The 9,093-nt window shown below is 44.6% G+C and overlaps 1 pseudogene; it reads right to left on the reverse strand.

Moving 5' to 3' along the window:
• Window positions 1-296: 296 nt before the first annotated feature.
• LOC137758644 (UDP-N-acetylglucosamine--peptide N-acetylglucosaminyltransferase 110 kDa subunit pseudogene) lies at window positions 297-3,435 on the reverse strand (annotated as a pseudogene).
• Window positions 3,436-9,093: the final 5,658 nt, after the last annotated feature.

Here is a 9,093-nt window from a genome sequence, read left to right on the forward strand (position 1 = left end):
CCCATCCCATGGAAGACCAAGGGAGATCAGACCTTCCAGACTTAGGCAACACCTGGCTGCCGCAAAATTCTACGGAGACTCCTTGTGGAACAGCAGTCTCCCATCTCTTGTGTCTCTCCCTGTCATGATCATGCAGGAAGCAAGTCTGGCTGTGCTATCTGTTATCACTGTCTGTCACCCATCTGCAACATGATATTGCTACAAAGGTAAGTACAAAGTAACGTATCTAGTTCCCTTTCCCCCAGAAGGTTGAGGCTCAGGTACAGGGGTAATTCTCCTGCGCACACAGTCATTATTTAGGCCGACTCAGTGACGTCAACAGGCTTCATCATGTGATCAGGTTTGTTGCCAGCTGCATAATGCTCCCACATCTGTAGATAGAGGCGCTCTAGTTCCAGTGTGTATTGTTTGGTGTTGAACAGAGGGCTAGATATTCTCTGCTTCCAGACTTTGCCACGAATTCTCTTCAGGTATTCTAGATCAGTTCCCAGTTTCACAGCTATGTCTTCATACTCTTGTCTATTTTTAGCAATAAGCTCAAGACAGCCTAAACAGGTGAGCTGGGAAGCTGCAACTCGGGAAGCAAGAGTCTCTCCTGGCATAGTCACCATGGGTGTCCCCGACCAAAGGACATCCATCCCTGTGGTGTGTCCATTACAGAGTGGAGTGTCCAAGCAGACATCAGCCAGCTGGCCTCTCCGAACATGTTCCTCTTTAGGAGCAACAGGTGAAAAAATGATACGGTTCTGGGGAAGGCCCATATTTTGCGCGTACTGTTGAATATTAGGTTCTCCTGCTGGGAAACGCAACAGCCACAGTACGCTATTGGGAACACGCTTCAGAATATTTGCCCACATCTGCAAAGTAGATGGGTCAATTTTATATAGCTGATTAAAGTTACAGTACACAATGGCATCTTCCGGTAACCCGTACTGAGAACGTGTGGTTACAATAATGGTACGGGGAACCTCCTCTCCAGTGGCAGCCTTATTGTTGATCTGGGTAGTTGCCAGTCCATTGCTAATACTGAATCCATTAATTGTTATCTGAATTTGTCCTCTGTTAATCATTTCAATAACTGCTTCTGCAGTCGTATTCATAGGAATGACAGGCATATTAAGATCTATATTGCTGCTGTCTGCTTTGTCTCCTCCATCAGGACATTTCATCTTGACAATTTTCACGTCTGGTAGACTATCAAGAAATGCTTTGAGGTCGATGCCATTCAGCACAATTCGATTGTCATAAATGTGCCCATTGGACTTAAAATCGATGACTGCTTTTTTCTTCAGGTGAGGGAACATATTAGCATGATCACCAATAAAGAAAGTATGGGGCATATAAGCCAGTTTCTCAGAATACTGCTCAGCAACTTCAGCAGGTGAAGTTTCCCGATCAGTGATGATATAATCCATGAAAAGCGCGCCACTAGTCCCAGGGTACCCCAGCCACATTGCCTGAATAGGAGCTGGCCTGAGAGCAAAGAGTTCATTTCGAGCACCCCTGGTATAACCATTCATATTTACGAGGATGTGTATACCATCTTGATGGATGCGATCAGCTGCTTTTCCATCGCATGGAATCTGAGAAAGATCAACGAAATGATCGGCTTCTGCCATCACCTTCGCTCGGAAGTTTGTGCCATCATCTGGGCTCAGGGCATAACAGAATACCTCAAATTTATCACGATTGTGCATGCCTGGAATAGACTGCATAAGATGAGAAGTAGGATGGTTCCCAAAGTCAGAACTCACGTATCCTACACGCAGTCGACCATCACTGAGCTTCAAGTCCTTTGGATGTTCATACGGTGGTTTGTGAAGGACATTGATGTTATCCAGGCAGAGGTGCCCATGCCTCTCGGCAATAGCCTTCCTGACGCCGTGAGGAAGAGGATATAACATGCTGTGATGAGGCTGCACAGAAGGCAACCTGTTCTTCTCTAACTGGTCAGCCACAACGCTGACCAACCTCTTCATGCGCTCATCATAGTCTGTCCAGTCACAGACAATCTGCAGGCAATGAGCCAGATTACAATAAGCGTCAGGAAAGTCAGGTTGAAGCTTCAGAGCAGTGCGATAAGAAGCAATTGCTTCTGGAATATTCCCTGAATCCTTGTGAATGGAAGCCAGATTGCTGTGGGCATCCGCAAATGCAGGGTTAATCTGAATGGCACGTGTATAACACTGCAAGGCTCCCTGAACATCCTGCATCCCCGTTAAGAGTGTTTCCCATATTACAGTAGGCCTCAGCAAAGGTAGGACTGATTCGAATAGCCTCCTTATAATGCATCAGAGCTTCCTGCACTCTTCCCTGCTGCTGCAATACACTTGCTAAATTTGAATGGGCAGCAGCAAACTCGGGGAAGACTTCTAATGCTTTACAATACAAGCGAACTGCCTCTTCAATGTTTCCCTGTTCTCGCTTGATATTGGCTAGGTTATTCAGAGAGTCTGCATGGGTGGGACACAGCCACAGAGCTGTATTATAACAATCTTCTGCTTCGGCAACACTGCCCTTCTCTTTGAGAGCGTTGGCTAGGTTGCAGTAAGCGTCCGGGAAGTGTGGTTGCAATTCAATAGCTCGCCTGTAGGTGTCTATTGCCAGATCTATCAGGCCTTGCTCATAGTATACACAAGCCAGGCTGCCATGTACCACTGCATGATTTGGACTCAAGCTTAGGGCACGAAGGTAAGCTGCCACAGCTCGTTCAAAAATCCGTGCCTCTTTGAAGACATTTCCTAAATTGATATAAGCATCCAGAAAATTGGGGTCATGGGTGACAGCCTTTTCAAAGTGATGAATTGCAAGCCAAATCTCCCCTTGTGCATTGAAAACACAGCCAAGGTTACTCCAAGCTACTGCAAAGTTCGGTTGCGTCTCAATTGCTTTCAAATAACATGCCTTGGCTTCTTCCAAGCGACCCAGGGCTTTGAGCAGGTTCCCCAGGTCACTGCAAACACAGTACAGATCAGGATTGTACTGAAGAGCGGAGGCGTAAGCTTGTACTGCCCCTTCCATGTCGCCTGCTGCTACCAAAGCGGCTGCCAGGTTAATATAACCATCGATGAAATCTGGTTTGAGACGCAACGCATGCCGGTAATGCTCGATTGCTTCCTGCAACTGCCCGCTTTCCTTGTACACATTCCCCAAATTCGAATAGGCTTCTGCCAGAAGAGGGTTCTTTTTAATTGCCAGAGTACTAAAGTGGGCAGATCCGTCCAGCCTTCGACACCGGAAGTGTATAGATGAAAGTAATAAAAGTACACCAGTATTGTCTGGCTCTTGTCTCCAGAGCTGCATGCAGTGTCTCTCAGCTGCCTCAAAATCTCCCGCCTGATAGGCTCGATGTGTCAACTCTGCTAACCCTTGGAAGGAAAGCATACGTTTCGTTGGGTCTGTGCTGTCGGCCACGTTGCCCACGGAAGACGCCATCTGGAGCTTCTGGAGGGAGTGCGAAAAGAGGGTAATTGAGTCCCGCTGCTGCCACTACTGGCAAGAATGTTTCTAGAGGTAGCAAATACAAGGGCAGTAGCCGTACCACTGCTTTGGCAGGCTTAAGCGGCGGCAGCAGTTACATACACTGAACCTTAGGAACTCTGGTTGGCCATCTATCTCTCACGGTCTTGAAAAAATCACAATGAAGTTTAAGTTTTTTTTAATTGATAAGATGGTTCTAAAGTTTATCTGGAGATGCAAGAGGGAAGAGATGTGGGGACATATGTATATGTATAACTGATTCACTTTGTTATAAAGCAGAAACTAACACACCATAGTAAAGCAATTATACTCTAATAAAGATGTTAAAAAAATATAGAGTTTATCTGGAAGAATAAATGGGGCTATTGATAATAGAATTCTGAAAATTAAAATTAAGAGGTTAGACTTGTTCTAATGGATCAATTTTAAAATGAATGCTAAAGCGACAACCATTGAACCACTATGATACAGTCAAATAGAAAGCTCTTAAACATCTAGTAGAAAGTGCTCAAACATCTCTTTATATTTTTAGAAACAGTGAATGTTGGAGGAAATAATGGTAATAGAGAAAGTAGAACATAAATAATGTTGGAATAATGGTTAAGGAAGGGTAGTTAATTTTTACCTTAAAATACGTTCTAAAACAAATTTGACTGTATTTACCTAAGATAAATTATAGATAAGTTAATGTAAAAAAATTTAAATCATTATTCAGAGGGAGCACAGAAAATATGTAACAGATTCACGAGGGTATAAGTCACTAAATCCAATGACTTTGCAGGACCAACTGATAATCTTGACTACCAACGCTCTTTTTCTTCCCTTTGCCTCCTTTGACTTCTATGACACACACTGCCCTGATTTTTCACCTCACTTTGGTTGCTACTTCTCCAATTCCTTTGCAAGATTATCCTCCTCTGAAAGCCATTACATGTTTGAGTTCCTCAGGGCCCATTCCTTCTCTACACTGTCTCCCAAGATATTCACATTTATAGCCACGGCTCCAATGACCACCTCTACTCAGGTGACTCAAATTTAACTCTCCCCCAGGCATTTCTTACCTATCAGTATAAGTCAGAATCCCTGAAAGAGAAAGGTGGCACACTCAAATGTACCGTAATTAAGGAGACTGTAGTCAAGAGATCATTTGCAAAGGGTTTGGGGAAAACAACAGAGGACAGTAGTCCAGCATCTCAGGGAGCTTTTACTGCCTAGGCTTAAAGGAGGAGGTTAGGGACTTCCCTGGTGGCTCAGTGGTTAAGAATCCACCTGCCAGTGCAGGGGTTCAAGCCCTGGTCCGGAAAGATCCCACATGCCACGGAGCAACTGAGCCTGTGCGCCACAACTACTCAGCCTGCACTCTAGAGCCCACGAGCCACAACTACTGAGCCCGCGGGCCGCAACTACTGAAGACCGGGCACCTAGAGCCCGTGCTCTGCAACAAGAGAAGCCACCGAAATGAGAAGCCCACTCACTGCAACGAAGAGTAGGCCCCACTTGCCGCGACTAGAGAAAGCCCGGGCGCAGCAAAGATCCAATGCAGCCAGAAATTAATTAATTAGTTTTTTGAAAAAGGAGGAGGTGGAAATGATTACTGGATTCGAGAGAGAATAAAAGAGGAAGACGTGGGAGGAAGAAGAGCAGGAGGCGCAGGAGGCAGAGGAGGAGGGTTTGAAGGAGGCAGGGTGGAAAGAGGAGGAGGTGGGGAAGAGGAAGAGATGATGCAGGATGTATATCGTATCGAGTAAATACTCAGCCTTCACGCTTCTTCCCTCATGTACCTCCTATGGGCTGAACGCAACTAGAAGGCAGCGCACACGGGAGCAGGTGCTGGGGATACATGGAATCTTGACATGCCACACACGTTAATGTCTCCGGGCAGGGATCAGCGTAGAGATGGGTGGAGAGTGGCTCTAGATGGGGAGGGAGAAGATATCTACCTAACAGACACCTCCTGCTTGGCTTCTTCTCTAGGACATCCCAGGGATATTTAAAACTCAGCAGGCCCAAGATTAAACTCATGAACTGCCCACTCCACAACCTCTCAAGAACAAGACTAATGAAAAACAAACTGGTCCTCTTTCAGTGTTTTCTGTGTCATCAAATGGTATCAAGGTCAGGCGTGTCTCCCCATAACTGTGCAGGAAGGGATTGGAGTGGGGCAACAGTAGGTGCAAATAGATCATTGAGGATGCTATTCCCCTAGTCCAGACAGAAATGATGATAGAATGGGCTGAGGAAGTGTTGGTAATGACGAACAGAAGTGGATGGATTGAAGTGGATAGACTGAAGAGATATTTCGAAAGCAAAATTGTTAGGACTTGTTATGAGATTGGATGTTTGGAGGTAAAAGTAATGTGGTTGTCAAAGATGACACCTTCAGTGATTTCCCATAGATCTTAGGAAGGAGACACAACTCCTTACCATGGACTTACTGGCCCTGCGTGGTCAGCATCCCCCACTTCCCACCCTTCAACCTTCCGCCTTCACTTACACCAGGCCCCTCTGAGGATGTGGGCCATGTCCTACATTCTTTCAGTCCTTCCTGTTGCCTATGCTTGCCCATGAGCAGGACCTTTGCACCTGCTCTTTCCACTGCCTGTAATGCTCTTAGCCCACTACCTAAGTCCTCTTTATCATTCTTAGCTCAGTCACCACTTCCCCAGGAAAGCTTCCCCTGACTTCCCTAACTAGACCTAACCCTTCTATGAAAGCGCTCCTAGACTGGGTCCTTCCCTCTGTAGCCTCTATCCTTTAGTAGCTTACACACACTTGTGTGGCTTTTCAGTAAACGTCTAACATATTCTCAATCCCCCACCAGGATAGGAACTCCACGAGGACAGGGGCTGTGTCTTTCTTGTCTCAAAATAAATAGTCTTATTGCCTCTCGTAGTGCTTGGCACCTTGTAGTACACACACACACATACACACACGCACACACACACTCTCTTTAATGAATGAATGAATAAAAGTAAAAGCAATGGAATATATCATGTAGAAACACACTGATGGATTTAATAGATTTAAATTATAACCTTCTCTATATTAAACAAGAGTAAGGAGTAAATGATAAGTGATAAACTTAGAGATATATTCATAATATAAAGACAAGAAGACTATATCTCAGTAGAGTTCTTGCCACATCAACAATACAAATAATACCCAGCAGGAATTGACAAAAACAAAACAAACAAAAAAACCCCCCTAGAGCAGAAAGTGTTATGACAACTTTTCACTATAAAAATTGAAACTCCAAATAAAACTGGCCTAAACAAGAAGGAAACCCACTGTATCACGTAACCAGAAGGATAGGATGGCTTCCCTCAGGATCATGAGACGGTACCCAGCGATCACCGGGGACAGCATGCTTTCTTGTGCACATTCATCAGAGGAGAAATGCAGTCTCTTTGCTAGCAATACAATACAAATCCTGGGCTTCCCTAGTGGTGCAGTGGTTAAGAATCTGCCCGCCATTGCAGGGGACACGGGTTCAAGCCCTGCTCTGGGAAGATCCCACATGCTGCGGAGCAACTAGGCCTGTGCACCACAACTACTGAGCCTGTGTTCTAGAGCCCGCGAGCCACAACTCCTGAAGCCCATGCGCCTAGAGCCCTGTGCTCCGCAACAAGAGAAGCCACCCCAATGAGAAGCCCGTGCACCACAACGAAGAGTGGCCCCCGCTCACCACAGCTAGAGAAAGCCCGTGTGCAGCAACGAAGACCCAACGCAGCCAAAAATAAAATAAATAAAAATAAATAAATTTATCAAAAGAAAAAAAATACAAGTTCTTCTCTTTAGCTTCACTGAGTCACTTTAGGACCAAGCTGGATCAATTCTGCTGTCAGAGGATGCCATGTTCTCATTTTGAACCACTCACTAGCAAGAGAGATTGGATCACCATGTTTGGTTTGTGTTAATCAAGACCCGTTCCTGGCACTAGGCTCAATTCCAGAAACCACACTGTTGTTGAGGAATCAAATACAAGGTCCACTAATATTGGCCACAATCATGGGGGGAAATGGTCAGCCTTAGGAGTGAGGCAGATGCAAGAAAACAAACATGGCAGTGAGGTATCATTGTTCAACTTGCAATTTTAAAGTTTGTTTGCATTTTAAAAAATTATTCATGGAAAATGGATTATAAATTGATTTAATCTTTCTGGCGGGCAATTTGGCAAAATACGAAAAAACCTTGGAAACATTTATGACAAATTTTGGAAAGTATACATGTGTGTAGAAATAAGGAGGAAACACAAAAATGTTCTTGTGGCTGTTACTGGCTGGCAATTTTACGGGTGACTTTTTCTTTTAAATGTTTCCCAAATATTCTTTAGCCTAATTTTGTTTATTTAAACACAAAGGACACGAAGGAACCTCTTATTTCAGAACGTGGACCACTTTCAGTCAGGAATATCCTCTGGAAGCTTAAGCAGTGGGCAAAGGAGTTGCAGGGTTTCATTGCTCCCTTAAGGTAATGAAGAGAAAATAGCAAACGATGTGAATCAAAGATTCTGAGTTATGGAATTCTCTGCTTCTAAAGTTCTAGTTTGGCCCAATTGGTCTGTAATCCAGGGGGAAAAAAGAAAGAAGGCATAAAACACTGCAGAAAGATATGTAGTTACAACAGAGCATTTAGCATAAAGCTTGTTCTTCTAAAATTCAACCTCTAACTCAACTCCATAGGCTCTTGGCTATAGGCCTTAGTGAGGAAACAGTTGAAGCTACACGACCAGACTTAGCTTGATCTACTGTCACTTTTGTTGAGGAGAATAGGTTGGACAGTTTTAAAAACTTGAGCATAGGAAAATATCTGAGCTCACGTTTAAGTTAAGAGTCTGAACGTCTGGGATAAAGGAACGTGTGTTAGCGAACTGGGGTTTCCAACAGATCTTTAACCGTGAGGATCAGTGACGCTGTTCTTTCTCCAGGTTTAATTTGATAATTTCCCCCATTCTTCTCAGACGCCTCTTTTGGTTCTCTTTCTGCCTTTATAGTCAGTCACCCTTCTGAGTAACCTTGGGCAAGTCATTTAACCTCTGCTGTAGCCTTTCTGAAAGAGCCTTCCATCGTGGATTTCCCTCTGTCTAAACATCTCTAAAGCTTCCTTGGAGTGACAGATCAGGAAAATCTATGAATTTAGGATAGCCCTTAGGCTAATGAGGGAGTACTGCATTTTTACACAGTCCTCCTTTTAAGGGCTTAAAACCAGATCTTTCACCTAGCTAAGAAGGGAATGTGCCAGCATCAGATTCTACCCCATCAGTCTCCCAGCAGTTACAGCAAGCCAACAGCTCAGCCTGTGCCTAAATTGGCCATGAACAGACAAGTGAGGACAGTAGAGAGGCAGGAAATGGGGTTAGGTTGATTTTTATCTATTAGCAGCAGCTTAAACTGGTACGCTGGGCAGCTCTGTCTCCCATTGGCTACAGCTGCTGAGAGCAGCAGGGTGAGGGCTGACCTCTATCTGTCGGGTGTAAGTCAAACCCTGAATACGTTTGTAGCAAACTTCAGTGCTCCAGAACGCCAAGTTTAACTTACGCCCAACCACATACAATATTTTTATCAGGAACCGTGATATTCTCCACCTGCGAGGAACTTACATCTGTGGCTTTCC

The sequence above is a fragment of the Eschrichtius robustus genome, chromosome 2 (assembly GCF_028021215.1).
Source record: "Eschrichtius robustus isolate mEscRob2 chromosome 2, mEscRob2.pri, whole genome shotgun sequence".
Taxonomy (NCBI): Eukaryota; Metazoa; Chordata; class Mammalia; order Artiodactyla; family Eschrichtiidae; genus Eschrichtius; species Eschrichtius robustus.